Raw genomic sequence first — 25,791 nt, forward strand, 5'->3', positions numbered from 1 at the left:
GTTTATTTTTTCTGTTCTGTATGTCCATTTTGTGTAGTACCTTGTTCTTATTTTTCCCCTTTTTCTTTTTTTTAAGTTTTCTTCTTCCTCATATGTTTCCCCTCTCTCCTTTTCTAATTGTTTTGTTATGGTTCCTATATTTCATTTCTGATGCTAACATGGTAATCCTTGTTTGTCTGCCAATATTGTTTAGATAATTAGGTCATTCCTGTATCTCAGCTCCTAATTCCACTTCATGATGGGAAGCATAAGGCTGCTGATATTTAAACTCCATTTTAAAGGTGAAGAGGAAAAGAAAAACATAACAAGTGTATATGATATACATAACTTTACACTGATAAATTTGAGAGTTTAGTTGCAAAAATTAAAGAGAAGTCAATAAAAGTAAGTCTTTTTAATAATTAAAGGGAATTGTCATTTACTGCGATATTCTGGAAAACTTCCTACACTAAAGGAGAAAGGACTTAAAGGGAAATCAGCATACTAGCTACCAAATAATTTGCCAGATAAAGAAAGCAGAAAATGTTGGCCAATAGAGTGCTTACAGACCAAATGAGATTTGTACTTCTCTCCAAATGTTCTGTAGGAATTTAGATAAGTTAGAAAGATGAAAACACCATGCACAATTGACTAATTTTTAAAGAGTCTATTTATAGAAATCATTTGCAGATTCTTAAGGAAATAGATATTCCCCATTTTGTCCCTAAAGGTAATTCATCACAAGTCTCTAGCTTATTAGCCAACTGAGAAAGAAAAATAAGCAGAACTAAGGGTTAGTCACGTAAGCACTATAATTATTTTCAAATGACCTTCACATAAGAGTAACTTCTCAAATATAACAAAGCTTAAACTCCTAAAAATTAATAATTATTTTAATATAATTTTAAGTAAAATATATGTAAATTTACTAGATATTATAAGAAAATTTATGAACCATTCTATTTTTAAAAATTATTTGAGAGTTAGAAAGTTAAAAATCATTCTCAAGCATACAAAGAACCATAATAACAAAATTCAAAACTGAACAAATTGAGTTATCAAAAAATCACAAAATAGTACCAAAAAAAGCAGTAAATCATGCAGAAGGAACAAAGTTAGAATGGTATGGCTTATTCACTAACACAAAATTATGCTTGGAGTTTGTTCCCTATTTGATTTCTCTTTGAGAAATGAGCACAAGAGATATGAAAAGACTATCAAATTACACTTTAGTAAATCCCAAAGAGTTACAGGTATTAGCTGGAGAATTTTTGAATCATGAAGTTCATGATAGAAATTAAATAATACATCTTGGATTCATTCAGCTGAAATTGGATTTATTTCCAAAATGTTCAACAAAATTGATAAAAATGAAAAAAAGCCATTTAATACCTCCAATTTGAATAAATACAAAAAGTTTTACTAAACACATTCACATTAAATGCTATAACAAGCAGTAACGGTATACATGATTCTGAGCTATGCAATTCTTAATCATATCTATGCCTACATCAAATATATAAGTATTATATCTTAAAATATATGACCTGAGCGTTATCTCCTCTTTAAATTTAACTGACTTCAACTCGAGCTTGATGACTCAGAAGAAAGTTGTTGCTAAAAAGACAAAGGACCCCAGCAAAGTCTAGGTCTGTGACAAGGAGGGTTTCTCAGGCCTGGGAAGAAGAGCCTCAAACTCAGCGTCCTCAGACTATGTCATCAATGCCACAACTGATGCTGTTTTGCCTCAAAGAGTCTTGGGAATGACATGAAAAGAGTGGCCATGCTAGACAGCAGATAAAACTGAATCTGAGGCCTTTTCCTGAAAAGAACTGTTTCCAACAAAACATATTTACATCATTTGATTGAAGTCTGGGCAGTTCCGTGGAAAAAGGGCCATTTTAAAAAGCGAGAGAGGGACTTCCACTGCAGGGGGCACGGGTTTGATCCCTGTTTGCGGAAATAAGATCCCACATGCGAGGTGTCCAAAAAAAAAAAAAAAAAAGGGAGAGGACTGAATTCTGGTCACATATGGTCACTAATTCTGGGACTAAAACATTGAACCTGTCTGTGTTCCAGTTTCTCACTGTAATGGATTAAGGTAGATAGTGAAATCACACTGGAAAGTTGAATAAATTATAGAAGAAACCCCTATTAAACAAGAATAAATTTCAACAGCACACTTCATTGTCCAAAATGTCATTACCAGAGGTAGAAATACTAAAAGGGACATGGCAATGAGAGAAATAAGATGAGGGGAGGGCAATAAAAGGGAGAGGTTGGGGATACACTTTACAACTAACTGAACTCATTTATGGAGGGTGCAAAGGATGGAGGTCAATTCTTAGTCAAACCATTTCTGCCATCAGCCATCTGACACTACTAAGCAGAATATGATGGTTTTCTTTGCCAAGTCTGTGAAGGTGAAGATATCAACTGATCTATCTTCTATTAGATATAACTTATTTATTAAAAGATCTCTTTATCAAACTACCTGGAATAATGCCCCTCATGGAGAAATGTTTAGTTGAAATATTCCAAACTAAATTATGAAGTGAATAAATGTTTTTACTTTGATTTTTCAAGTCTCTTTGCAGACACTTTTAGTCTTCAATTTTGTAGAAAACAAAGTCATGACTTTTTATCATTTAAATCAGGGTGCCCAATATATTTCAATTGATTAGGAAGAAGACTAGAAGCTGTTAAAAATGCACCTTCGAAAACACAAAAATAGATTCACCAAGGATATATAATAAACTTTTCTACAGATTATCCATAATACCATATTAAACAAGAAGATATGTTCATTGCAATATCTGCATAAGAATGCAAAGAATAATTCTACCAGTTTTTATACCAGAATTCTAAAATTTCTAATCACAAGAGGTATTCTAAGCCATGGTTTCTGTAAATGGTAAATTTTATTTTTTGTTGCCTCTTTATTTTGCAATGATATTGGCTATGTGCCTGGTGCTTTTTATAAGACTACATTTCTAAGTAATATTTGAATAATTTAGCTTTATTGTATGGTATTCACAGGAACAACAATAGATATTCACTTAAAACAGCATTTATACTACATGCAGTCTCTAGTTCCTTCCCCTTTCCCTTGATCTTCAATGGAAAAATCACTACAAAATTTGTGGCATTAATAAATTTACTAGATGCTTCTTTTCTCTTCTCTAAAGTTAACTAACTTGTCTTTCAATTCAGCATTTGTTAGGTTCTTCGATTCCAAGATTATTTTTCTTTTTTGTTGCTCTAATGTAATGTTGCATATTCATTTGCAAAACAAAGACACATGGGCAAAAACTTCTGCAATATTGTCTGTCTAGGGACAGCTCTGAGAATTACAATATGCTCAGCTTTCAATTTTTTGAAACAACTTAGGGATGCAATCTTTAGTTGAATTTCAAGATGGATTCTAATTTTTACATGGATCCTTCTGGCAAAGAAATTATGGGTACCTTAAGGAATTGAACTAAAAAATATAAGGCATGGATTCTTGAAATCTCCCCCCTCCATCTAAATGAAAATGAGCATAGGAAAACATACTGTGGTAATCCAAAACATTCATTATGAAAATCATGTAAGATCTGAAACTCTCTCTGCAAGCTGCATTTGATTACAAACTTCTCTTGGGACTATGCCTAGGTATTCTTGGGCCTGTGACCAGGCTACATTGCTTAGCCTACCAACCATCACTGGAACATGCTTTAATATCATTTAACTCCACAAGACCTGCACTATGGAAAAGTCCACAGTTGAAATCCTTTCTATACTGTCCAGATTTTTTCCAAATTTCCATATTAAACTTAGTAGCAGTATTTAAAATGCTCACTGCTCATATCTTCTACAATATTGCTGCCCATTTTAGTTTTCTTTCTTCCATTAGCACTCCACTGATATTCAATCTCTTCTTGCTCTGTGTACAGCCACAGGTGCTAGCTCTATTCAAACTGCAGGAGGACAAAACCCTCACTCTCATCTAGTAATGACAGTAAAGGAGTGGCCTAGAATGAGGAGGGGACTGCAGAAGGAAAGACATAGGCAAAGAGGAGGATCAGGGCCATAAAGAATATAGTTATTTGAACTCTGCCTTATTAAATCCTATAACCATGTATATTCATGAGCAATACCATACATTCGGAAAATATTAGGTCAAAATGGTTTTCCTCAGTCATCACACGGTTTGGGGCATGCAACCAGAAGGACATCCAGTCATAAAGGAAAGTTGTAAAGCGGCCCTTATATTCATATGGCAAGGGACAAGGAAGGAGGAATTTTAGAGTAATATTTCTATAAAATACCACTGTCATATAACTTAATGTCTCTGTTTTAAATTTTAGTTCCTCTTTAATTCTTAGAGGGCAATGATAAACTCTTTAGCATTTAAGATCCTCCCAATTTGACTCCAAACTATTTTTCCAGTTTTATCTCTTCCTGTCATGACAGCTACACAGTTCTACAACTCTCCTCTAAATATCCTTTTTATCTTTTCATCTTTCCTCTAGATTAATATTTCTTTAAAATATCACTTCCATATAACTTGATGTCTCTGTTTCAAATTTTAGTTTATTTCCTTATTCAAATTCCACTAAACCTTTCAAGATACGGTTCAAATTCTCCTTTGATGCCTTTTCTACTTACCCCAGCTGTATTTATGAAATAGGATAAGCCTCTCTTCAGTGACCTCACCTTCTTCTAACACCCTAAAACCCCGTAAACAATTTATTTATTTTTAAAAGGCTTATTTAGTTCCTACTGGTATAAAAGTACACACTTGTACAAGCAGTAAAAATATAGACTTCCAAGATTACAAGCTAGAGACATAAGACAAATTCATATTTGTCAACTATAAGTCACAACATAAATGGCATAGGTAAATTGTAAACAGGGTGCACTGGATGTCAGGGAAGGAAAACTGCATTTAGAGGGAGGCAATAGATATAATTTAACAGAAATACCTAGAGCATTTCTTGAGTTCACTGCCCCTTGAGGTACTTTAAATGTAGTGCAGTATGGGATTATATTTTCACCTTGCTTGCACTCCATTTCTGGTTTGTAAGGTTTTTTTTGGTTGGGGGGAGGGTGGCGGGATGTGTATACTTTCTCAGTTAGTTTACCTCTAGCTGTAAGCAATAGGAAGCTCTGACTCAACTGGCTTAAGCAATAAGAAAAGTTTCAGAAACCTAAATTTAGGAAACTCAGACGCAGCACAGCATCAGTGTTGGTTAATAGATCATTAAGATCAGGTTCAAGGTAAGGATGTTCCCTTTCATCACTCCTCTTCAACACTATACTGGAAATTCTAGCTAATACAATAAGACAAGAAAAGGAAATAAAAGGTATACAGATTGGGAAGGAAGACATAAAACTCTCTTTGTTCACAGATCAAATGATTGTCTATGGAGAAAATCTGAAAGAATTGACAAAAATACTCCTGGAACTAATAAGGGATTATGGCAAGGTTGCAGGATTCAAGGTTAATATATAAAATCAATAATTTTCCTATATATCAGCAATCTAAAAGTAGAATTTGAAATTAAAAACATAATATCATTTATATTAGCAATCCCCAAAATGAATACTTTGGTATAAATCTAATATGCATGAGATATATATGAAGAAAACTACAAAACGCTTATGAATGAAATAAAAAAAAACTAGATAAATGGATATATATTTCATGAAATGGATATATATTTCATGTTCATGTTTAGGAAGACTAAATACTGTAAAGATGTCAGTTCTTTCTGATATTATTTACAGATTCAATGCAATCCCAATTAAAATCCCAGCAAGGTATTTTGAAGATATCAACAAACTTATTTTGAAGTTTATATGGAGAGGCAAAAGACCCATAATAGCCAACTCATTTTTGAGGGAGAAGAACAATTGGAGGACAGATATTATCTGACTTCCACCCTTACTATAACACTACAGTAATCAAGACAGTGTGGTATTGGTGAAATATCAGACAAATAGATCAATGAAACAGAATAGTGAGCCCAGAAACAGATCCCCATAAATAAAGTCAACTGATCTTTGACAAAGCCGCAAAGGCAATACAATGAAGAAAAAACTATTAGAACAACAGACCTTCCTCATGCACAGACTTCACACCTTTCACAAAAATCAACTCAACATAGATCACAAACCTAAATGTAAAATTCAAAACTATTAAACTTCTAGAAGATAACACAGGAGAAAATCCAGATGATCTCGGGTTTGATTATGACTTTGCAGGTGCAACATCAAAGGCACAATTCATGAAAGGAAGAATTGATAACCTGGACCTCATTAAACTTTAAAACTTCTGCTCTCAGAAAGACAGTGTTAAGATAATAAGAAGCCACAAACTGGGAGAAAATATCTGCAAAAGACACATCTGATCAAGGACTGTTACCCAAAATATAAAAAGAACTCTTAAAACTCAACAATAGGAAAACAAACAATCCAATTAAAAAATGGATCAAAGACCACAGTAGTCACCTTACCAAAGAAGATATACAAATTGCAAATAAGCACATAACAAGATAATCCACATCATATGTTGTCAGAGAAATGAAAATTAAAACAATAAGATATCACTATATGTCTATTAGAATGGCTAAAATCCAAAGCCCTGACAACACCAAATCCTGGTGAACATGTGCAGTAATAGGAATTCTCATTCATTGCTGGTAGGAATGCAAAATGGTACAGCGATGTAGGAAGACAGCTTGGTGGTTTCTTACAAAACTAAACATAATCTTAACACATTACCCAGCAATTGTGCTCCTTGTTATTTACCCAAAGGAGTTGAAAATTTATGTCTACACAAAAACCTGCACATGGATGTTAATAGTAGCTTTATTCATAACTGCCAAAACTTGAAAGTAACCAAGATGTTCTTCCTTGCGTGAATGGATAAGTAAACTGTGGTACATTCAGACAATAGAATATTTTTAAGTCCTAAAAAGAAATAAGCTATCAAGCCATGAAAAGACATGGAGGAATCTTCAATGAAGAGTACTAAGAAAAAAGTGATCCTGAAAAGGTTGCATACTGTATGGATTCCAACTTTATGACCTTCTGGAAAAGGCAAAACCAGAGAAATGATAAAAGGTGGTTGCTAGAAGTTAAGGGGTTGGAAGGGATCAATAGGCAGGGCACAGAGTATTCTTAGGAGAGTGAAAATACACTGTACAGTACCATAATGATGGATACATGTCATTATACATTTGTCCCAACCTGTAGAATGTACAAAATCAAGGGTGAACCTTAATGTAAACTATGAACATTGGGTGATTATGATGTGTCAGTGCAGGTTCATCAATTGTAACAAATGTATCACTCTAGTGGGGCATGCTGATAATTGAGGAGGCTATGTAGGTGTGGAGCAGAGGTATATGAAAAAACTCTGTACCTTCCGCTCAATTCTGCTGTGAACCTAAATCTGTTCCGAAAAAATAGTCTCATTTTTAAAAAGTCATTTATAGATTTTTTTAAAATATCAGTATCCAACTTTTGCAAGAGTGCCATGAAATGGATTACATGTTCTTTTATATGTTATTAAAACCTTCAGTGGATTTCACTGCATTTACAATAAGCTCAAACTCATTAATGTGGCCTGAACCAAAATGCTGGCCGTTTCTTATCTCTCTTATCTCTATCCTTATCTGTTTTACTCCTCTGGAACATAAGCTCCATGAAAGCAGGAATCTGGCTTATCTTATTTACTGCTAAATTTCCAGTACCTCACATAGAGCAGACAAGCAACAAGTATTTGTTGAATATGTGAATATCTACTTTCTTGTTTCTCTAAAAACCTGTTTTAATGAGGATGGCAAATGTGAAGTTGAAACTGTTGTGTACAGAGACAAAAGGTATGAATTTTCTTGCAACATTAATTCTATAACATTTTTCATAGTCAATATTGTATTTACAAAATCTTTTCCTACTACCTATCTCTGTTGAAATACAATAATATAAAAAGCATTTTAAAATGAGCATATCTTAAAAAACAAATCTGGGAAACAGATTTGGTTTCAATAATATTTTTGCCCTTCTCATTTGGGAAAGATTCTCATCTACAAAACAGAAAACAGAGAATCCTCATGAACTTATATGTGCTGCTTTTTCTATCTCAATGCATTTCCTACCCTGCCATAAGAGCATTAAATTTAAGAAAGTCATGCAGGACCTAGAGGAGGTACAGGTAACTAGTTAATGCAAGTGACCTCCACAATCTTCCACTAACCTATATCCACTCTGTCACAATTCAGCAGACCATGAATGATACTATGTGTTCAAAAATATTGTCTAAATTGACCAATGTCTTAGTCTTGCAGAAAGCAGAGGCTGAAACAAAGGCTCATGTCCTTCTATTTTATTAGGGAATGCAAACTGAGGGAAGCATGAGTGAGTGAGAGGAGAATATGGCAGAGAAAAATAGATGACCTAATAATTGGGTATTTTATGGAATTGGTATGAAGTGCGAATGGTTGTTGAATATTGGAATATCCTTCTTGTTCACCATATAAGCGGAAAGTTTCTCTAGGTCAAGGGAAGGGGAAGATTTTATCTACCAGTTCCATTCTGCATTTGTCAAAGATTTGTTCTGCAGAGTGTTAATTTCCAGCCCCTAGTCCTCTGTTCTTCCCCTCCTCCCATCTGAACTTCTGGATTGTACTTGTGTAAATGCCAAGCAGATCCTCTGGGATCTTAAGCCTCAGGATCAACAAGGAAGCCCCAGAGCAGGAGGAAAAATCCTCGGTGTGATCATAAGAGGACACGGAGACAAGTGATGCCTGCATTCAATCTGTCAGAGCCAAAGCAGAACTGGTCATCTCAGCAATGCCTGAGACAGGACAAGTGGCCAAAACAATGAGACACATAAGGACTACAGATATCAAGTGTGTCTGGTACAACTACCCACTACACTCTCCAGTCCTGACTAAACAATCTTATTGTAAATCTAGGAAAAAGCCTTGATTGGTGGAATTCAGATTTAAAACAACATAATAGGGAACATCCACCTTTAGGGGAAAGTAATCTCAGTTTATGGACTGCCAGCTCTGTGAAAGTACTAAGCTGAGCATTCCTTCAAGCACCTTCCACATGCTAACTTTAGGGCAGGCAACGGCACACTCCTGTTCCAAGGTATTGGTTCCTCTGTTGAGCAGTACTCTCAAAGCTTCTAGGAATCAAAAAAAGTTTGGACTTTGGGGTGTGGAGAGGAAAAGGAAAAAAAAAAAAAATGAGGACACAGTAAAGCAGAAAGAAAAATGGGCAGAAGGAAGAAGTAAGTACTTCAAGGAGCCATAGAGACTGTCCCTAACTATTTTAGGAGCTATTCAGAGACATTTGTGCTACTGATAATTCAAGCTTTAACCTTGAAAAGAAGATGGAGACAAAAAAGAAAAGTGAATAATCATTTAGGAGACAGGGACAATTCAAATTAGTTATTGAATTCCAACAAGAGAACACAAGTAAACCTTAATTAAGATGATTTTGAAAACTTGATTAAAATCAAGTACCATAAAAGAATCACTAATAAATGTAACCAACAATATTATGTAAATAGGCCTAAGTCCCTTGCATAACCAACTCAGAATGGTGAAAGACGGGATCATATCTTGATGTTTTTTCACAAAACTCTAGAGCTGAAAGGAACTTTTGTGATCATGGGATCCCAAATCTTCAAATACAGAAGATGAGATTGTAAACTTGAGAGAGTGAATAAACTGCCCAAAGTCATAGAGAAAGCTAATGGCCACACCAAGACCAGAACACAACTCCCAGCCTCAATGTCAATGCCTTTTCAATTACCTCCGGTGATTTAACTTTCTTAGGGGAAACACAAAGTAAACATTTTCCTCCACTCAAGAAAAAAATTAACTTAACGCACAGGGTGAAAACAGGGCTTTCAATTATTTTTAACTTATTTATATACAGGATTAACAATTTTTAGGCAAAAGTACATATGCAAAGAAATTCATGCTACTTTTTGATATTGGAGCACAAATTTTCTTAGTATTAACAAGAGATTTACTGACTTGATATGAAATTCTAACTAAAATCAAATCCACAAAGGACGGTTGGCACTCACTGCTTTGTTCCATCCTATTCGAAGGCTCCCATAAATGCTAAATCTATATCTATTCATAGAACAATGAACTGCCGGCTACTGCTCTAATGTATCACATTATCTACATTGACCAGATCGCTGCAGAATCTTGGCAAGGACTCCTTCTGTTAGGAAACTAATTCATTGTAGTCAGACACATATTTATGCTTTATTTATGTCTACTGGACAAAAGATTATTAAACAGAATGGATGTTAAGATTACATCATAAGGTCTGACAGAAGGTAGAACTTCAGAGTGAAAACTTTACCCTCCGTTTAAACTCAACCCATCACAGCTCCCTGTGATGAGCCCCGAATAGACACAACCTGCTAGTTCAGTGATCATACCTGTTGGACAGGAGCAGAGGGTTAAAGACTTCAAGAAAAATCCTGTCCTCCTTTTAAAGAGGATAATAAACAACCTTATTTTGGTTTGTTTCAACACATTGGTAGTGTTTCTGCTGTTCTAAAATCTGCCTGTGCCGTGAGGGTCCTGTGAGACAACCTGCCTGATTTGCATTGACTCCCCGGTGACCTCCCTGCAGGCAGAGCCCTGAGGACACCCTCATGGAAGCACAGGTAGAATTTAAAACACAGGTCATGCCTGTGTGATATTTTTAAATTGTCAGAATTAGGAGACAAAGAAGCAAAATTATTACAAACATGATTCATTTTTTTCCCAAAGTGCCTCAAGGGTCTCCAGAAATATTTAGCAACACTTCCACTGCTTTTGTATTATTTAGATTTATTTTATTTAGAATAAAGTCATTTCTTTCCAACCCACAGGTCCGAGGTTTCTCATTATCCTCAGAGCAGTCACATGACAGATATTAATGGCTTCTCTGTGCTAAAGAATGTCAATTGTCACACTGCAGGGAGATTTTACACTGTGGTCAAAACATGCAGAAGAGAACTATGTCAGACAAACACGGCAAAAGGCTTGACCCTACTATTTCAACTAAAGATCCGGTACTCACAATTGAGAGTGATGTAGAAGGTGTGACGTATCTGAGATATTAGGGAAAATATGAGTTATTTTTCTTCTGGTATTTGTGTGGTTCAAAAAAGAGCAGTGTGTATGGAGGAAGACATTATTTTGTAGTTGTGGTTACTGTTTTTATAGTTTGGGTAGTTCCTTAGGCTTTTTCTTCCTGAACTATATGCAAACGTATGCCTAAAAATACAAGATATTTTAGATGAGGGTTATTCTAACAAAGCACACATGGAAACTTTTTTTTTCCTTCAGAAATCAAATCTCTAACAAGGATCTGACAAATGTCCTTGTGAGTACAGAGAACAAGACTTGTTACTTTTATTTTATGGATGATAGAATCACAATAAACTCTAAATGAAACACTAAACGAATGCTTGTTAAAATCAACTGAGGCAAATCTAAAGTGTGAGTTTCACTTAACATCAATAGGAACACAGAAATAAGCTGCATGGCTTTGGGTAAATCTAAAATATCACCTGAGTTATCCCTTAGTCTAACTAAAAACTTTATCATTCACTCACCTATTTCTAAAACTCAGACAATTCTGAAAGTATATTCTACTTAAGATAGATTCTTCCTGATTTAAGTTGAATAATTTAGTTTGATGAAAATTTCTTAAGCATTTACTGAGCTTTAATGATACAAAGATGAATAAGATAAAAACGTACATACAACTCACTTTAATATAAATCAAGTACTATTTAAAGGTATAAGCAAAATGTTTTAGGATCAGAGATGATGGAATGATCAGGAAAATTTTCATATAAAAAATGAGATTTTACCTGCACCTTAAAAAGTAAGTGGCTGCCCTGGGGGACCCCACTCTGTCCCAGTCTCTGCAAAGGACAGCATAATCCCACTCTTAAGAGCCCCTGTGTGCCCTGCCCCTGACAGAAGTTACCCATTGAGTTTTCAAGTAGGCCTTCCAAAGTAGGTATTTTAGGCCCATTTTAGAGCTGAGGCTGTCTTAGGCTCCGGTAAAATGACTTGCCCAAAATCACACAGGGAATAAGGAACGAAGTGAGGCTTCAAATCTTGTCTGCAGAACTCCTAAACCTGCACCTGTCCTCTGCACCACAGTGAATGCCCTTCTTCACAGTCCCTTCCTTCCTCCTCCCAGTAACTTCTCTGAATTTAACAAATGTTAGTTTGGAGCCAACACCCATCCTTTCATAGATGTTATTAGCATCAGAAATATCTCTTGTAAGAAGAAAGGAGAGGAAGAAAGAAGATTCCACTAACTGCAATATTGTACTTACGATATTTTGGAGTGTTTATGATACTTGATACATCTTTTACTTAACCATCCCTCCGAACCTTTGTTGAAGGGATGCTGCTATTCACCATCCATAAGACATTGTGCAAGTAACACAATCTTTCAGAGCTTCCTCTCCCTCCTTGAAACAGCAACATGCCTCAGAAGGTTATGAGCATTCACAGATAATCCACATACAGTGCTACCACAGTACCTGGCATATCAGAAAAGTTCAGTAATTGTTGGCCACTGTTTTATTATTGAGTGAATAATACCTCTTGCTAAACTCACTTTTCTTCATACTCATTAAAAAAAAAAGTGAGTGTGGTTTCACCAGATGGAGGGAGTGCATGTGAAAGATCTCTTTAAGTAGCAGTAAGAGTGTGAAGGTGTGAAAGTGTATGGAGTACTTGGAAATATTTGGAAAAAGCAAGAGATTTCTAATACGGCATAAGAGGTATTATGTGGATGAGAAGCCAGAAAAATTGAACAGCTGTGAAGAGATATGATTTTATTCTATAAGCAAGGAGGAGACATCAAAGGTGTTTGCTCTATATTCATGGGTTTGTTTGTTTTAAACAAAGGTGTTACATAATCTAGCTCATCTTGGTATTGGGAAAATAACCTTCATAGTACTGAAAAAGATAATTTTGAGAGGAGAGACAGTGGGTTGGAATGACCAGCCAGAATGACTTTTATGATATGGAGAGAATGGTTAAGAATGTGGACTAGGGGAGTTGTGTAAATAGAAAGGTTAGAAAGTAAAAGAGACTAATATAAAACAGTTGGGTAGGAGAGGAGAATCAGAAATTTTTAAAAAGGTTTATAACATGGGCAACTATAGGTAGCAAGAAAATTAACCAAAAAAGTTAATGTAGAAACACAATTCAGAGAAATGAATGTGTTTGGTTTGGCATATCTTGAATTTGAGAGACATGAGGCAAAAAACTTGTGACAATTTTAACTACATGTATTTTTGTGCCTGTGAGAGTTTAGAATTGGAGATTTAGATTTGAGGGTCATGAATCCAAGTGATAGTGAAAGCATGGAGTGAGTGAGGTCCTTGGAGGGAGAGATGCAAAAAGTCAACACCTGCAGGGGCTGGGGCTGAGGGATGGCTGGTTCCTAACCACTGCATCAGGTCAGCCTCCCCAGCAGGCCTTGGCATACTCCATCTCCTTGGGCCATTACTGACTTCTCATCCCATTTCTCAGGCAAATCCCCACAGATTGTGTGACATTTAGTCTTTAATAAAAACATCAGGTTCTAATGAAGTTCATATCAATAAACTGAGAAAAAAATAGAAGGCAGAACACCCCTTTAGCAATTTGGTTCAATTTACTCCCTGAAAATTTTATTTATATATGCTCTAATTGTTACCACTGAATTAAGCATGTAAAATCTTTGCCTTTTTGAACTTTGATCATTAAATTATATATATTTTTCTACTGAAAATAAATAAAAACATTTCAGATCTTTTAAACAGTAATATCTTAAAGCTAGTATTTACTTACATCATTCTTATTTCAACATATACTATAGATAGTCCTCAAAACTGGTGAGAAATCTGTCTATATACTTAACTCCTTGGCACTACTTTCCTGTGTTCACTGTTGATACCTTCTTCAGAATTAGATTACCACTTTGGTATAGCATGTATTACCCATAGAAGAAGCTGAACTGTGTTTGAGTTTTATTTCTCCTTGGCTTGGGAAATACTCAGTATTGATATTAACTTCAAAATTTCCTATCCCAGATATCCAGATGAAAATTTTGGGGAAAAATCAGTATAAAATCTTAAGCAATGTTTAATTAGGTCAATTTAATATATAATAATTAGTTACCCACCTCTAGTTGTTCTTTGTAATAGTGTTAAACATTGTGTTTGAACTCTAAATACTACCTTACCTTTGTGGGTGATATGGGGAGGCAGGAAAGCAAGGAGGTGATGCATACATAGATAACTGACAACAAAACGAAACAAAAAATGGAAGACTTTGTGGTTTGTGATATGTGTTTTAAGAGCGATAAAAGCTTCCTACAGCATTTCTTCTAATGAGAAAATTATATTCCAGACAAAGGGGCTAGCATAAATTAAGTCAGAAAGTTAAAAGACAGCATATAGTTTTAGGGGGAAACAAGAAATAAATCATACAAATCCTAGAAAAGTGTTTCTCAAAATGTATTTCCCTGGATACTGACAGACACATGACAAAATGGTTCCTAGGTGCATTATCTTAACGCAACCCTTGATTTAAACAGTTTTATTTACAGTAACCTTCTCAGAACATTTGATATGCTCCAGTGAGAGAAGGGGAGGACGCAACCTTTCTCACAAGGGCATAAGGGAAAGTACTGGGGGCAGTGGACCCCGTTGGTTATCCACCCAAATCCTACACTTACCTTTGGAGAACTGACCTCAAGTTAGTGGAGCTGCTTTACCAGCAAAGACAGAGAACAAGTTCCTGGGCATTTATGTTCCCACTCCTTTGCTGCCCCACCCAATGACTGATTGGTGCCAGAGCATGAGACTCCAGCTCCTGTGCTGACAGTAGCACCAACAGCAATGTGTAATTTACACTCTAGAGCACCACCACGGAATCAGACTGAGGTTGTGCCTGCCTGACGTTGTATCTCCACTTTGACTCTTCCCCTTCTGTGTCTTGCTCCCCTTCTCCCTTACTGGATTTTCCTGGGACCTCTGCCTTAATACATTCTATGCATACAAATTCTTGTCTCAGGGTCAGTTCCAGGAATAAAGCTGAAAAGATATCCAGGATAATACCACGAAGTGTCTGGACTGCCAGAACTAATGTCTGTAACTGAAATTTCTTGTTTTCTTCCAGGTATCTGGCACAGTTTAGACATTGTCCTTTTTGGCAGGTTAAATTCTAAACAGAAGCAGACATGCCCCTAACATTTGTGGAGTTCAAGGCAAGAGTATAAATAAGACCCACATACCATAAATTAACCTAAAACCTCTTAAATACAATATATCTGTTCTCCTATCTTTTCCATAGTTACTCAATATTGAAAAGTTGTTGTGGCTCGTGGGCTCTAGAGCGCAGGCTCAGTAGTTGTGGCGCACAGGCTTAGTTGCTCCGCAGCATGCGGGATCTTCCTGGACCAGGGATTGAACCCATGTTCCCTGCACTGGCAGGCAGATTCTTAATCACTGCACCACCAGGTAACACACAGCCAAAAATAAATAAATTAATTAATTAATTTTTTTAAAAAGTTGTTCTCATTTGCTAATGAGAACATTAAAAGTTGTTCTCATTCCCTCTAGAATCACAAATTAAAATACAAAGAGAAGCAAGAAAATGAATGCTTGACCCAACTGGGAAACAATACTTTGTTATGTAAAAATGTCTTCTTACCTTAGGTAACCCCCACTCAAATCCTTTCACATTCTGCCTCACAGGCAGTGATACCACTCACAACCCTTCATATCATTTGGACACAGTTACCTTTTATTTAAAAATTAAAATGGCAACAAATGTGGAAAAGCATTTTCTTGGGACCTGAACTATGCTCACCATGAGAGTAAATGTTTAGGGACATCTACATATCCGTGCCAGTACTAAGTGCCCAATCCCAAGAAGCTGATGTGTCTGTGTTCCTCAGTAAAGTTTCTGTGTGTTTGTGTTTATAATCAGTGAAGCCTTCTAAAATATAGGGCCAAGCCCCACTTATCCGGGTATGAGGGCTATACCAAACAGAAAGATGCTTTTTCAACTTTATTTTATGAGCACCATGTCAGTATTTTTTTTATGTGGACCATTTTTAAGGTCTTTACTGAATTTGTTACAATATTGCTTCTGTTTTCTGTTTTAGCTTTTTGGCCATGAGGCATGTGTGATCTTAGCTCCCCGACCAGGGATCAAACCCGCACCCCCTGCATTGGAAGGCAAAGTCTTAATCACTGGACTGCCAGGGAAGTCCCACCATGACAATAGAAAAATATGCTGAAACAATTCTGTTTTATCATTTAAAAAGAAAAAGTGGAATCCATAAATAAAAAAGTCTAGATAGTGTTTTAACATAAGATGTAAACTGATATACATGATTTTGTAAGTTAAAATGCATTTACCAACTTTAACTCTTTCATATGAAAAAGGCTTATATTGAAATACATTCCAGAGTATGTAAGTCACACACAATTTCAATAAACCTATATTTACACATTGCAAACAACAAAAGAGTAGACATATTTTCCTTTTGCCTTCTATGAATTCATTACAGTAGATATCATATAACCCAGTTGACCATGGTTTACCGAGTGATACTGAAAACAATTTCAAGAATATTCTTCAAGAGGTATTTATAGTGAAGAATAATCTAATTTAGTAATGCACAGTAAGGTTAAGTTAGTGTCCCTTAAAGGACATGTTTTATTCTAATAAAGAACATCATTTCAAGTAATATAGAATACAACTTACATGTTTTAATCCAAAAGTGTAAGCTATATGACAGAGTAGGAAAAGAATATAACAAGGAATTTGGAGTCATGAGCTACCGCTCTAAAAGGGTCAGTAAAGCATTTAACCCTGACACTAACCCAGATACTTAATCTCTCCTTTTTGGCAAGACCATCATGCAAATTCATTTATTATTGCTATTATAGCATTGAATTGTGATAGCAAACACTTAATATTTGTTTGTTGAATAAATAAATAAATGAATGATCATATCAATCTATTTGGACCTCTGCTTCCAGAATTGTAGAATGAGGAGGCTTACGGTACTACTGGATGATCTGTTGTATTTCTATACATTTGATTCAGGTTTAAGAATAACTCAATAAAAATAGGACCTTATTGTACTATCCCATCTAACATTTTGAGGTGGTTTGTATCTCCTTCAGTTTTCTAAATTGGCAGGTATCTAGACCCTAAATAAACTACCTGCAGTGCTATGGTTAACAGTAACTTGAGTGGGATGTGATAACAGAATCCTACATAATTAATCTGTATTTCCTTCACTATTTCTCAAATATTTGTTACACTGTAGTGCATTTACACTGCTGATTCAGAAGTTCCTGTTGTACTCCTACTGTGAAGAAAAAAACTGCACAAGATATCTTGGGATTTTCAAAATGCTGTGCATCTTGTGCCTGTACAGATCATAAGACTCCTTGTCTGCAACTGGTGTTACTTGCATGGAAAGGCATGAGTAAGTTATTCTCTGAAGTTTTAAAGAAACGTCAATATGCATGTGCTTGAAAGGAAATGAACCATGAATTATGGAACTTCTCAGTTTGTAGTCTTGCCCAGTCTTGGGTCTCAATTCCTTTTAAACTCTTTGCATTCCTGATATAAATGCCACGTGCTTGTTTCATTCACGGCCAAGCAAAGGTTTCCCACAACTTTACAATGGCTTGCACTGGCTTCAGTCACGATTGCCTGTGTCAGAGTAGAACTTAAAAAAATGTTTATGTAGATATGATGCAAGCCCAGGCACCATTCCTCATTTTCCTTTCAATGTGTTTTTCAAAATCCCTAACATAGTTCTGCCTGAAAGTCAGAAACAGTTTTGACAATAACATGAACTTTTGTCTAACCTAATGTATCAGCTTTGAAATGAATTATGGAGCCATTTTAATAGCAGGTAGATGACCTGAGAACTCCAAAGCAATTTCCTACATATGGACTGTTTAACAGCACAAGACAGCAATACCTATGGTTGGCAGGATAATTGGTAATTATTGTTTTTAAGGTAATGTATCCTTGCCATTCCGTTGAAAGATGGAAACTTAGAAGAGTAAGGTTTAGACAATCATTTAAGAAGAATAAATAGAGTAATAAAACTCAATATAGTATTTATACATTGGCAAATGTGAAATGTTTTTAAAGTTTTCACTTTCCCTCATGGGGAAAAGTGTTTCTTTCTGCGTACACATATTTTTAAAGTTTACATAGGTTATCTCAAATATTTCAATAAATTTGCAACTTTGGAATAAGTTCAAACTTAATAAATGCCTAGCACTGTGGAATATATTAAGGTTATTCTTTAATAACTTTAATTCCCTTCAATATCTTAAAATTTAATTGGAAAGTAAAGATAAACAAAAATAAAACTATTAAGGGACAAATCAGAGGCAATAGATAACTGTTTTTGGTACCAGAATTTCACTTTAGAAGTTGTAGTTCTCTGAGACCTTGTGATAACTTATGAAAAGGTAAAAACCATTCTCATACAGTGTTGATGGGAGTCAAAGTGGTGTAATCACTGATTGATCGTGTTTTTTAAAATGGACATACTTGTAACTGATGGCCTAGTTATTCTTCATCAGCAATTCTACCTCAAGATGTGAACCCTAAAAAATTGGGTACATTTGTTCACCAAAGACATAAAAGACATGTACAAGAATATTCACAGCAGGTCTACTGGTAATAGACCCTCCAAATAGGAATATATATGTACACACACACACATATACACATGCATATATGTGTGTGTGTGTCTCTGTGTGTGTATATTTTTTGCATGATTCCATTTATCTATAGTTCAAACCCATGCAAAATTAACTTATGTTGTTAGCAATCAGAACACGAAGTAACTCTGAGGGGACTGTGATTACAAGGAAATATGAGGGGGGCCTCTAGGGTGCTAGTCAGTGTTAGGCTCTGGGCTACAAAGATAAATTCAATTTGTGATAATTCAATCATATAATTTGTACATTAGTTAACCTGCATATATGTTATACTGCATAATTTGTATATATGTTATACTATAAAGGAGGGAAATACAATAAAAAGTAAAGGCCAATGCAGTTGGCAGTAAATGGTGAATACTATTTTATTTCTATAAAAGGTGACTTGAGTGAAAGTAATATCTACTTCAATATATGCTTCAAAACAATCTTTCCTTCAGGCTGTCATTGCATGTCCCTCTCTAGTTCTCAGCCCTTTCATGATGGAACCTTGTAAATGCCCATATTCCATGGCCAAGAAGTAGGGGAAGTGAGGAGAAGCAGGGTAACTCACCTTGCCACTACATTCAACTGCCTTTATCATGGGAGTAGCTTATATTTTCTTCTAGTGAAATATCCCCATCTGGTAACAATCTGCCTCTGAATACCGAGAAATCAAGTTCTTTATAACTTAACCTTGGATTCATGGTTTATTCTAATAGGGTCAGATGAATTTCAAATTATGTCTTGCCTGTCTAACAATGAAGGAAAAGCAATAAGCTTTCTAAGATAACAGACAGAATGCTATCACTGGATGTTGCTTATTAATTGACAAAGAAATTCAGCTCTAGTTCCTGAACAGAACTTTGATATGTAATTGGGGAACCCAAAACACTCCTCCAACTTTATTTATACTTATCTCAAGTATAAACTAATACATATGGGTAGGACAACTAATAAAAAATATGCACAAAGGATGTCCAAAGAAAAAGAAAGGTTCTGAAATGTTTTTCAGAGAACACTGTAAAAGAGGAAATCCTAATAATTGACTTTTTAAAAATATGTAGTAAATTTTCCAAATGATATTTTATTCATGTAACAAATGTTTATCATGTACCTATTATGTATCAGTCAGAAAGAATAGTATGAACAAAACTTTGGCATGAGAATGAGAAAAAGTGAGACTAGCAAGAAAACTGCTTAAGGTGGGGTGAATTTAGGAAGGCCTCCAATGCGAAGAAGGACTGGCTAAATAATTTGTGGGGCCCAGTACAAAGTGAAAATTTGGGGCACCTTGCTCAAAATTACTAAGAACTTCAAGACAGTGACGGCAGAGTATGAAACCTAACATAGGATCAGTGCAGGTCATGTGTGACTGCACAGACCACACATCCATGAAGCTGACCCCGGTGTTAAGCCTGTGGTTCATCTTAAAACCTACGCAAGTTTTCAAGTGATAGAGTAACTTGATAAAAGTGATGTCTTGACAAAATGAATCCACAAAGTTTGTAAATGATAAGATAAATCCAGGAGAGGGTAGATGAGGAGAATGGAAAGAGTAAGTAAGTGTACCAGGGATAATTAGGAATCTCAGCTGTAAGGACTAGGACCCTGAAGCAGGAAGCAGTTGTGAAAATGGACAGGGGCAAATGTGAAGGAATGAACGATGGATTCAATCTAAGGCTGAGAAGACAGACATCTTGAGTTAAATAATTTGATTTACTAGAATTGTACATGTGTGGCTATGCGTGTTTAGGAGGGTGAGTTAGATTTCCAAAGAAAAGAAGAGGATACAAAACTGAGCATTATTTGCTCAGGGGTCACTCAGAATGGAGGATCTTATGTCTGGAGCATGGTGTAAAACAGATTCAAGGAAAGCAGGATTGAGCAGGGCAGCTACGTAAGTGAAAAGAGAAAAGAAAGTTTAGAAGCAGCCATGAGTGGGAGATTGGGGAGGTAACTGTCCAAATGGGGATTCAGCAAAACTGCATAGAACTCCTGTAGGAGAGTTTTGTTATATTTTAACAAAACCTTTACTTTTGTCATACTATAGGCTCTACTGGACCCAACTTAGTTTTCAACTTTCTTTTTTGAACGGGATCGATATTACAATACTCATTCATTCTTCCAAAGAACAAAGATAAAATTTATTTATTTAAAAAATATAGGGACTTCCCTGGTGGTGCAGTGGTTAAGAACAGGCCTGCCAATGCAGGGGACACGGGTTCGATCTCTGTTCCTGGAAGATCCCACGTGCTGTGGAGCAACTAAGCCCATGCACCACAACTACTGTGCTCTAGAGCCCGCAGGCCACAAGTACTGAAGCCCGCATACCTAGAGCCCATGCTCCGCAACAAAAGAAGCCACTGCAATGAGAAACCTGTGCACTGCAGCAAACAGTAACCCCCACTCGCCGCAACTAGAGAAAGCCCGCGCACAGCGATGAAGACACAATGCAGCCAAAAATAAATAAATAAAAATAAATAAATAAAATTTAATATATATACATATACAGAATAAAACTTATTGGACAATTGGGCCCTTTTAACAAGATACATTATGAGATCTCAGTGATTTTATTTTCCTATACTTAGAAACATTTTGCTAGTTTATTAACCTAGTAATTATTTCATTATTATTTATCCATTATTCTCAATTACGCTTAAGAAAAGACTCAAGTAAAAAGAAAACAAAAGAATAACAGAATCAACTAGAAACAAGATGCCACAGAGGAATCAATCATCATTTCCGTTTTCTTACTAAATTACTCAAATATAGAATTATCTTTCAAAAAGCTGTGAAGAAAATGGAGATACCCACCTTTCTGGTATATTTTTAGCTTTCCTTGAACAAACTGAAAATTCAGAACTTTTCATTTTCTTTCCACAATGGCAAAGAGAAGGTTTACAGAGGAAGACACATCATCATTATTAGATGAATCAGAAGATGAATGCAAAGAGACAGCATTCTACACTATAATGGTGATAGTGAAATCAGAAGTGAGATCTCAGAATATGAGACTTTAAATAATAATGTCCTTAATGAACAACATATTTCTGAAGACAAAGAGGAAATAATAGCGCTCTTGTCATTCAACAGAAAGGACTTCATCATATAACACTTGCAACGAAACTCTGGATTATCTGGTTAAGCTAAGAAGATGTATGACAGCATGCTCTCATCATTTCTGATGTTTGAATCCAAAATTTACTTGACACAAAAAGGTCTGTTCTATTTAAATTTGTATTCAAATTTCCAATAAAGCTGGTTTTCACTTTTCTTCTAGTTTTCAGTATATTTTTATTTACATACTTTTATAAATAATAAAAAGGGTCAATTGGACACAGATGGTAAACCACAATTACTTTCTTTTCCTGGTGGGTTAAGGACATTTATATTAAAAAAACATAATTCTTCAACGTTTGAGAAGAAGTCTGGTGTTTCTTTTAAAGTGACTGCCAGGTTTTGGTTTTGGAGGAGATTAAGGCAAACAAGCTGCAACTTTAATATGATTACATTTTGCAAAGCTAAGAATTTTGGAATGGGAAGAAAGATGATACTACTTAACATACATGGGGAAGAATGAAAGACTTAGTATTGGGTGGGCAGGGTCAAAACTGTGGATTTGATATTATATTTGACACATTAGTTGTAAGAGAAGTGTAATAGATTACTTGAGATTTTATTATTCCAAGTGGAAGATACGGAAGACACTGGAGATTTAACTAGTGGGCAAGGCTATCCATAGATACAAGGATCTCATCATAAAAGAGATGCTTGAAGTTGAGAGTGGCAGCTTTAAAAAGATTAGGCAGTGGTGTGCTAGACCTGGTTTGTGAGAGCAATTGTTAAATTTTCAGAAATTTTGCAGCTAGCTGTTAAGCAGCCATTATTAAAATTTAAATTACATAAATTTATAATTAAATTAATTGTAAACAAAGGTAATAAGTACTCAAAATGTATCACTTTCTAATTATTTTATATTTTTCTGTTATCTATGCTTTTGAGGTTATTTATGCCTATTGTATGTGTATGGTGCAAATGACAATTATGTGTTCTTCCTAATTCTTCATTCAGTGATATCAAGTTGGTAGCTTGAAACTTAATTTTTATGATAGACTCTTGGTAAGATTTCCAAATTATTTGATAAGGTAATCCCTAATTAGAATGAAATCTTTATAGGAAAAGAGGATTCACATTACAATTAAACTGCTTTGTAAGAGTTTCTGGTTAGATTTAATGGTAAAAAGTGAGGCCTCCTATAAATGGTGATTGCAAATAAAAGCCTAGATGTATCTGCATTTCATTTGATTACTATTAAGGAGCCAATAGGTTATTTTCCTTTCATTAAGGGAGGTAATGCTCCTGAGGAATTAATGAGTTTCTTCATCAGTTCTTGGGGTGCTTATAAAGTTCCTCTGAAACAACTCATCAAATGGTCATTTATACCAGCTCTAGAACAAGTATGCGAGAGACCTACAGAAATCATGCTCTCCTCCTTTCCAGTTTGCCCTGGGTAAACAACAGAGCAGGCCCAGTTTAATCCAGACAGCATCAATTTTCAACCAACTTTCAAAATTAAGACTCTTCTTAAGAATAATCAGAAAAGGTCCCTCAGATTTACATGATAAAACACTGACTCCAGCACTTCATTGGCTTCTTCAAGAATTTCTTGTAAGCCTGAAAGTAAAGTATGTAACTTAAAACACACACACACACACACACACACACACACACACACACACACACACACACACACACACACACACACACACACACACACACACACACACACACACACACACACACACACACACACACACACACACACACACACACACACACACCCCTTTCTTCATCCCAGTCAGCAAGGCAGGTGCCAGGACTGCTGTAACTGTGGCTTCTACAATATTGCCCCTCTCTCTCACTACCCCTACTGCCCCACTCCCTCCACCTCTCACCATCCCCCAACAAGCCAAAAAAAGTAAAAGCAAAAGAAGAAAGTGTCTCACCTGAGTGACTGTGAATTCCTGTGTTGGAATTTTTAGTATTTTACCAAAAAAGAAAGTTGGTCATTTTGAAAGTATATAAAATGCAATCCTATTTAGAGCAACGGTGAAATCAAACATTGTGTGCTCACTGCAAAGTTTGCAACATTTGACAAATTGTAATTCTGTTCTTCGCAAACTTCTAAACACTTCCTGCTAAGTGACAACAAGCTTCAGCAAGTTTCCACAAACCTTCTGCAGCTTCTTCATCTCACTATAAAGAACAGATGCCGTTTAGGGGCTGCTGTGAGCTCTTCTGTTCTCTGTACAACATGTACGCACACAGAAAGGAATTCACATTCTATGAAAATGTGATAGCCAAGGCCTCCAGAAAGCTTCAACAGTAAGTGCACAGCACCCCAACAGCTGGCCTAAATCAAGGGCTCCCTGTCAATCACAGAGAAATGTGACAGACTTGTGACTTCATGGCAAAAGTGACAAAATTTACAGTTTGAGAGAATCACATCAATGGCAAAATAATTTGTGTTGTTAAAATATACAGAGATGCTCCAAATTGTTTTCTAACAAGTTTAAAGTGAATGTATATTTTCATATTTAATATTAGAAAAACTGAAAAAGTAGGTAAATATAGTTCTAATCATTTTCATGTAAATCATTAGAACAAAGCATATATATTTGACACTATTTCTTACCATAAGGATTAATGCCGATAAATTCAAGTTATCAAAAAAGAATTAATGCATTCTGGGAAATTCAATAATTTTACCGTGTACTTGAGTTTCAAGTTTATTTTTTTAGTAAACTCAGTCCCCCTAAATATAAATCTACTCACAGAGTACAAAGGTAGATACTTGCCGGTACAAAAATTTATTTTAAATGGATTTTTATTGTGCAATTTAAAATTTTATCCAATATCCTTATAAACAAAATTTCTTTCAGACTGTATTCTATTCAATACAACAAAAATTGTTCATAGTCTAAAACAGTGCTTCCCAGACATTCATATTCTTAAGATCTTGATCTTAAGATGCAACTGCGATACTAGTCAAAAATAACAACTACTAGGCCTCTCTCCGCTAGAAAGTCAAAGCAGCCAATCTGGATTGGGGGTCCCCAGGCAATAATTAGCATCAGACAAGTCTGACACACAGTGGTCTTAAAAAAGTTGAGTAAATTTTCTAAGACATTTATGTTAGTAGTATAAGCAAGATACTATGTTTTCTCACAAAACATGGTCCCCACAGTGACCACATAGTTCCTCATCCAAACCAGAAAGCTTCTAAGAATAACCATGGCACAATTAACAATTTCATGGAGACAAAGGTGAAAAACTGGACGGTCCTAGGAAAATAGGGATACTATGTAATCACCCTCTGTGACACTTAAATATCATTAAGTATATGTTTTAATTATTCAAAACAAACAAAAAAAACAGACCAGATGGAATGAAGTTAGGATGAATTTATAGAACTTTATAGCTGGAAGAGATTTTAGAATCATACAGTCTCACTTTGCTACTTTATAGATAAGAAACTTGAGGTCCAGAAAGCCAAAAGGATTTAATCAAATTCTTAATGAGAAATCGATTTCTAAACCTGGTAGATGAATCGGCTTGAGTAACTTGGTTTGGTAGTTCTGTTTGTCACTAATCATCTTCAAAAGATTATTCAGTACAATATTTTTTGTTTTGCTCTGGTTTTCATCATAAAGAGCTAACAAAACCTAAGCAGTGATTTAAGTTCCCAGCCAAGTAAGCTGGATTTTATTGTTGGGAGTCAGTCCCAGAAAGGATACAGATAATGGTGAGAAAATATAGAAAGGAGATGGTACAATTCGAGGCTGAGTACACAACAAGGGTTCAGTCAGAATCTCTTAGTTGGGGCGGGAAGAGCTGGGTATATTTTTAAATGTCCTCATGTGACTATGCTGTGCACACTGAAGATTAGCTCGAAGGGATTCTTTTCCTTTTTTTTAAGGCAATTGTATTCTAATCTTGTTTTAGAACCACCACTTCTCTGTATTCCC

This window comes from Tursiops truncatus, chromosome 3 (genome assembly GCF_011762595.2).
Source record: "Tursiops truncatus isolate mTurTru1 chromosome 3, mTurTru1.mat.Y, whole genome shotgun sequence".
NCBI lineage: Eukaryota > Metazoa > Chordata > Mammalia > Artiodactyla > Delphinidae > Tursiops > Tursiops truncatus.